The 8333-nt window shown below is 32.8% G+C and overlaps 1 pseudogene; it reads left to right on the top strand.

Annotated features, from left to right (window-relative positions):
- The first annotated feature begins 371 nt into the window (after window positions 1-371).
- Window positions 372-994, top strand: LOC131394160 (olfactory receptor 7A10-like; annotated as a pseudogene).
- The last annotated feature ends 7339 nt before the right edge of the window (window positions 995-8333 follow it).

Here is an 8333-nt window from a genome sequence, read left to right as displayed (position 1 = left end):
AGTGCCCATTTGTGAAAAAATAATTATGTTATTTTTTCTTTACTACTAGTTACTTCCACCACATGGAACAAGAGAATTATACACAAATTTTAAGATTTATTCCTGCTAGATTATCAAACAAACCAAAACTTCAGCCTGTCTTATTTGGGCATTTCCTCTCCTTGTACCTGATTACTATGTTTGGAAACCTTCTCATCATCTTTGCCACCATCTCAGCCTCTTACCTTCACATGACTATATACTTCTTTCTCTCCAACCTGTCCTTTGTAGACATCTGTTTCACCCCCACCCCACCACCATCCTAAAGATGCTACTGAATATCCAGTCTCAGAACAAGTCATTACCTATGAATTTGCATCATATAAATATATTTTCTCAAATTATTTGCAGAAATGGACAATTATTCTGACCATAATGGTCTATGACCTCTTTGTGGCAATCTGCGACCCCCTGTACTACATGGTCATCATAAACCCCTGGCTCTGTGGACTGCTGGGTTTGATGTTCTGCATCATGAATGTCCTGTATTCCTTGTTAATGGTGTTGCAATTTTCCTTCTGTACAGACTTTATAATCCTTCACTTTTTATGTGCAGTAACAAGTGACCCAACCTGCTTGTTCTGATTCCTGCATCTATGACGAAGTGATGTACTTTGCAGCAGTGCTACCAGCAGGTGGTGCCATCTCTAATATCCTTTACTCTGACTCTAAGACAGTATGACCCATTCTTGGAATCCCATCAGCTCTTGGGAAGTATAAAGCATTTTCCATTTCTGCTTCATACCTATCGGTTATCTCCTTATTTAATTGTATGGACTTAGCACTGTATCTTAGTTCTACTACTACACACAGCTCACACTTAAGTGCAACACCCTCAGTGTTGTACACCATAATCACATCCATGCTAAACCCTTTCATTTATACTCTGAAGAATAAAAGCTATAAAAGGGGATCTGAAAAGTTTCTTATTGATGTCAGCTATAAAAGGGTTTAAGAAGTGCCCTGATTGTAGAGTTCAAAGCCCCAAAACCAGAAATTATGATTCTTTGATCATATTGTGGAAAACAATTTACTCCTTTTAATTTCCTGGTGTTTTCATTTTTTTTTTTTTTAGATTACAACTTCTCTCTATATTTTAAGTACCTGGTTTTATTAACTTTTCTGTTCTTGATATTCAGTAGTTTTCCCCCTTCTTGTTTTCTTAGTCTCCCAAATTTATTAATGACCTCAGGTCTCAAATATATGGAAATTCCATTTATCTCATGGGAGTACCTAAATTTCTTAAGAGTACTTTCTTTATAAATAACAAATATTAAGTAATTTTTCTTTTGTTTTACTAAATCAGTAGTCATGAGTTATACTACTCCTATGGAATAAACTACACTTGATGACCAAGGCAATTTATATAATTTAATAATAGAAAAAATCAGAGACCACAGTTTATTACTTTTGTGTAGATCAATATTTTGGATATCACTATCTTAAATGCTCTTCCTGATAAGGTAAACTTAAATACACTAAAGTGTTTTATAGCTGGTCATTGAGTTTTATTCTTCTTATTAGAATCCTGTTCTTTTTCAGCTTGGTGTCCACAATGCCTACCTTAGTCTCTGATAAAAATTGATTATCAGATACATGTCTCCAAATGGACTCTACACACAAACACAAGGGTCAATATATAGATTGACTTAGCCTTAAAGTAAGAAACATTATTAAATATGATGAAGTAAAATTTAAATTATACTTTCGATTATTATTCAAAATAGTTTTTCAAGCTGTACATCTCCTCACTGATGTATGTGTCTATGTTTAAGGAGGTTTATCTATTTGGTGAAGGATGGGTTGTCATATTTTATGTTTTTTTATTGTATTACTTCACTGTTTTCATTGAATGCTTCCAGTTATGCCTACAAATATAATTTTTTCATTACTCAAAATAAAATATTTCCCCCTTTTCTAAAATTTTTATAACCAGACTCAGAGTCTGGTTGCAGTGGCAGAGGTGTACACAGAGCTTCTACATTCCAACCACTGTGGTGTCTACAGCAACAAGGTAAGAGGCAATAGCTGAGGCAACATCCCACAAACCCAGCCCACCTCTCCTTTCCCTATCTTGCCAGTGTCTGAGCTTCCAACCCAAGTAATCCCAAGTGCAGCTGAGACATTTCTGTGGCCCCAGCAGTTAATCCAGCAACCACAGTGACACCAGCAACAGCAAAACATTAGTGACCCCCAGAGTCACAGGTGAGAACAATGAGACTACTGGCAACACCCTGAATAGAGGTGGTGGAGGGTGATATGTGTAGATTCTCAAATACAGTCAGAGGCAGCTCAGGTAAGAGAAAAGAAAAACTAGCACCATAGCACTACCTACTAAAAACAAAAGGCTTCTAATATCCAAATTGTTGAAAAGTTTGAATTAAAACAAATAAAGATAAACCTAAGATATTATTTGCTATGACAGAAGTTTCAGCAGAGAAATAACTCTGCAAGCACCACAAATAGCCATGATAACATGGCATTACAAAAAAAAACAACAATTCTCCAGAAATCAAACATAAAGTCATGGAAGATTGTGCTCTAACTGATAGAGAATTCAAAATAGCTGCCATGAAGAAACTCAGAAAGGAAGTTTATGAGCTCAGGAAGAAAATTAATGAGCAGAAGCAATATTTTACCAAAGAGACTTTAACACTAAAAAGGAACCGAAAAAAAATTCTGGAGCTGAAGAACTCAATAAATGACATGAAGAATGCATTATAAAGCATTGAGAATAGAGCAGATCATGTAGAAAAGAGAATTAGTGAGCTCAAAGATAGGAACCTAAAAATGATGCAGGTAGAAGAGGAGAAAGAACTAAGAGTTAATCAAATGTAGAAATTCTATGAGAGTTATGCAACTCTATTAGAAAAGGCAACACAAGGATAAAGGGTATCCCAGTAGAAGAGGAGAGAGAGAAGGGAGCAGAGAGCTTATTTAAAGAAATAACAGCTGAGATCATCACAAACTTGGGGAAGAAACTTGATATACAATCCATGAAGCTAATAAAACAACTAATTATCTCAATGCAAAAAGATCTCTCTAAGACAAATGATAATAAAACTGTCAAACATCAATGACAAAGACTATTAAAGGACTAGGGTAACAAAAAAGTTAATAACCTACAAGGGAATCCTCGTTAGGCTATTAGCAGATTTTTCAGTATTAACCCTAAAGGCTGAAAGTGTAAAGATATATTCACAATATTGAACAATAAAAATTGTCAGCCAAGAATACTCTATCCAGCAAAGTTATATTTTAGATATGAATGTGAAATAAAGGGTTTTTCCAGACAAAAAATGCTGAGGGAGTTCATTTCCACTAGACTTGCCTTACAGAAAATGTTGAAAGGCACTCCTCTACCTAAAAAAAAAAGTAAAAATATGCAAAGCTTTGAACAAGGTGATAAATAGACAGATAGAATCAGAAAATTGAAACTTTGTATCAGAATGAGATAGTAAATATTTAATTATAACGTAAAGTTCAAAGGGAAAGGAAGCATTAATAGTAAGTATAACCACTTCAATTAGCTAACAAATTCACAACACAAAATGGAATAATTTATGACAACAAAAACATAGAAAAGGAAGAGAAAAAAATGAAACGTGCATGGGCAAATGAAGTTAAGATTCTATCAGCAGATAAAGAACTATCTTACCTATTAGGTCTTTTATACAAACCTCATGGTAACCACAAAACAAAAATTCAGAGCAGAGTCATGAAACATGAAAAAGGAGAAAACTGAGAAATACATCACAGAAAACTAGCAAACTAAAGTGACAGAGACAAACACAAGGAAAAAGAATCAATGGAATTACAGAACAACCAGAAAACAAAAGATAAATTGGCAGTATTAAGTCTTCATACATCAATAATCACCCTAAATGTAAATGGATTATTCACCAATAGAAAGACACAGAGTGGCTGGGTGAATTAAAAAATAAGTCCCAACAAAATGCTGCCTCTAGGAGACACATAACAGCTCAAAGTAACAGAGGCTTAAAGTAAAAGTATAGAAAGTGATGCTCCAAGAAAATAGCAAGGACAAGAAAGCAGATGTAGCCATACTTATATCAGACAAAATAGACTTCAAGCTAAAAAAATTAACAATAGACAGAGATTGACATTATATAATGACAAAGGGGACAATTCATCAAAAAGACATAACATTTATTAACATTATGCACCTAACATAGGATAACCAAATTATATAAAGCAATTATTAACCAGTCTAAAGGGAGAATTTGTCAGCAACCCAAAAATAGTAAGGGACTTTAATACTTCACTTACATCAATGGATCATCCAGAGAGAAAGTCAATAGGAAAACATCAGCCTTAAATAAAACAGTAGACCAGATGAATATATATATACACACACACACACATATAGAACATGTCATCCAAAAGCAACAGAATATACATTTTTCTCAAGTGTGTATGAAAAGTTCTCAAAGAAAGACCATACATTGGAAAACAAAGCAAGTTTCAATAAATTTAAGAAGATTGAAATCATATCAAGCATCTTTTCTAACCACAATGGTATGAAACTAAAAATCAACTATAAGAAGAAACCTAGAAAAGTCATAAATACGTGGAGGCTAAACAGCATGCTACTAAACAACTAGTTGATCAATGAAGAAGCCAAAAAAATACCTACAGACAAATGAAAGTGAAAATACAACATACCATTATCTGTGGAATGCAGCAAAGCAGTACTAAAAGGAGAGTTCGTAGTAATACAGGCCTATCTCAAGAAACAAGAAAAATCTCAAGTAACCTTACATTACACCTAAAGGAAGCAGAAAAAAGAAAAAGAAAAGTCCAAAGTCAGTAGAAGGAAGAGAATAATAAAATTGATAGCCAAAAAAAATTAAATGGAGACTAAAAACACAATAGAAAGGATTACTGAACCTAAGAGCTAGTACTTTGAAAAAAATTAGCAAGTTGCTAGCTACACCAAGAGAATAAGAGAGAAAGATCAAGTAAATAAAATCAGAAAAGAAGAGTAATTATAATGGATATCACAGAAATACAAAAGACTATGAGAGAATACTATGAAAAGCTATATGGCAACAAACTGGATAGAAGAAATAAATAAATTTTTAGAATCATATAACTTTCCAAAATTGAATTAATAAGAAAGAGAGAATGTAAACAGACCATCACTACTAAGGAGACTGAAACAATAATTAAAAACCTCCCCTAAAACAAAAGTCAAGGATCAGACAGCTTCTCCGGTGAATCCTATCAAACAATCGAAAGGTTAAATACCTACCCTTCTCAAACTCTTCCAAAAAATTGAAGCGAGGGAAACGATTCTAACACATTTTACAAGGCCAAAATTACCTTTGTACTAAAACCAAAGGACAACAACAAAAAAGAAAATTACAGGCCAATATTTCTTTTTTTTTTTTTTTTACAAAGAAGTGGCTTTTTTTTTTTTTGCAGGATTCATCGTAAACTAACATCTAATGCCAGTCTTCCTCCTTTTCCTCCCTCAAAGCCCCAGTATATAGTTGTGTACAGTGGTAAGTTCCTCTGGTTCTTCTATGTGAGCTGCTGCCACAGCAAAGTCTACTTACAGATGACTGGTGTAGCTCCACACCTGGGAACTGAATCCAGGCCACCAAAGAAGAGTGCACTGAACTTTAACCACTAGGCCATTAGGGCTGGCTATATAGGCCAACATTTCTGGTGAACATAGATGCAAAAACCCTTAACAAAATATTAGCAAGTTGAATACATCAATACACTAAAAGCATTATACATCATGATCAAGTGGGATTTATTCCAGGGATGCAACCATGAAAAGATGGTTCAACATCCACAAATCAATCAACATAATACACCACTTTAACAAAATAGAGAATAAAATTTACAGGACCATCTGAATAGTTGTAGAGAAAACATATGACAAGATTCAGCATCCATTCAATCTTAGCCAGAACAATTAGGCAAGAAAAAGTAATAAAAGATATACAAATTGTAAAGAAAGAAATAAACTGTCACTATTTGCAGATGATGTGATTTTTTTATATTGAAAAGTCTAAAGAATCCACCAAAAAACTATAAGAAATACTAAACATATACAGTAAATTTGAAGGGTACAAAATCAACATGCAAAAATAATTTCTGTTTTTATACACTAACAATAAACCAGCAGAAAGAGAAATCAAGAACACAATATTGTATACAATTGCAACAAAAAGAATATAATACCTGGGAATAAATTTAACCAATGATTTAAAAGACCCACACACTGAAAACTATAAGACATTGTTCAAAGAAATCAAAGACAAAACAAAGAAATGGAAAGATATTCTACGGTCATGAATTGGAAAACTTAGCATAGTCATAATGTCTATATTAAGTTAGTTACAAATTTAATGCAACCCCTATTGAAATCTCAATAACAATTTTATGGAAATAGAGCAAAGAATCCTAAAATTTATATAGAATAAAAAAGACTCTGAATAGCCAAAGCAATTCTGAAAAAAAAGAACAAAACTAGAGGTATCACACTCCCTAATTTAAAAGTATACTACAAAACTATAGTAATCAAAACAGTATGGTACTGGCAGAAAAACAGACACACAGAGCAATGGAACAAAATTGGGAGCAAAGAAATAAGCCCACACATCTACGGACAGCTAATTTTTGACAAGGGAACCAAGAACATACAATGGAGAAAGGAAAGTCTCTTCACAAAACAGTATTACCAAAACTGGACAAATGCATGCAAAAGAATGAAAGTAGACCACTAGCTTAGAGCATGATCTAAAATTAACTCAAAATGAATTAGACTTGAATGTAAGACCTGAACCCATAAAACTCTTAGAAGAGAATTTAGGCAGTAAACTCTAACTATGGTCTTAGCAATATCTTTTGGGATATGTCTCCTCAGGTGAGAGAAACAGAAGAAAAATAAACAAATTAGACTGCATCAAACTAAAAAGCTTCAGCACAGCAAAGGAAACCATCAACAAAACAAAAAGACAACCTACCAATTGGGAGAAGATATTTGCGAATCATTTAGCCAATAGGGGGTTGATATCCAAAATATGTTTAAAAAATCATAAACTCAATGACTAGTAAACAACCTGATTAAAAAATGGGCAAGGATCTGAAGAGACATTTTTCCAAAGAAGATTCATAGATGGCTAACAGGCACAAGAAAAGTTAACATCACTAATTATCAGGGAAATGGAAATTAAATCTACAAAGAGATATTATATATACCCATCAGAATGGCTATTAATAAAAAAATCAAGAAATAACAAGAGTTGGAGAGAATGTGGAGAAAAGCAGTTTCCCTCACATACTGTTGATGGGAAGGTAAACTGGTGCAGCTACTATGGAAAACAGTAGGAGTTTCCTTAAAAAGTTAAAAATAGAACTACCATATAATTCAACTATTCCATGTGTCATATTCTGTGGTATATATTTATATTTATAATAAATATAATGTATAGTACATATTATATACATATATAATGCATATATGTGTTTATATATAATTGTATAAAAATACTATATATTATGTATAGTATATAACATATAATATATTATGTATATTATACATAACACATATGTTATAATACATATAAACATAATATATTGTTGTATGTGTATTATGCATTACATGCAAATATTATGAATAATAATTAATATATATTATAGAATACTAGTCACCCATAAAAAAGATGAAATCATGCCATTTGAGACAACATAGATGAAACTTGAGGGTATTATATTAAGTGAAATAGGTCAGACAGAGAAAAACAAACTGCATAATTTTACTCAAATTTCGAAGATAAAAAAACACATAAACACATAAAGAGAACAGATTGGTGGTTCAGAATAGAACAGGTCAGGGGAGGGATAAAGGGGTAAAGGGGGACATTTGTACAGTTATGGATGAAAACTAGACTTTTGGTAGTCAATACAATGTAGTCTATACAGAAGTCGAAATATATTGTTATACACATTAAACATATAATATTATAAACTGATGTTACTTCAATTCAAAAATAAAAGAAGAATTTCTGTGTGCATCAGAAGTTGCTATATCAGAATCTGCATTTATGTTAGAAACCTGGGTGATTTGTATGCATATTAAAGTTGGAGAAGTGTCTATCTAGAATAGGTTTTCTAACCTTTTCACTGTTGATATTTGGGGCAAAATATCTATGTTGGATGCTTTTGGCAGATTGCAGGTTTTAAGTAGCATCCCTTTAAATTTTGAGACATATTCTCAGGGGCAAAATAATCTTTGCTTGAGAACCACTGCTCAG

This window comes from Diceros bicornis, chromosome 30 (genome assembly GCF_020826845.1).
Source record: "Diceros bicornis minor isolate mBicDic1 chromosome 30, mDicBic1.mat.cur, whole genome shotgun sequence".
In the NCBI taxonomy this organism is placed as follows: domain Eukaryota; kingdom Metazoa; phylum Chordata; class Mammalia; order Perissodactyla; family Rhinocerotidae; genus Diceros; species Diceros bicornis.
Note: the sequence above shows the minus strand (reverse complement) of the source record. Positions and strands in the feature narration are given on the sequence as shown.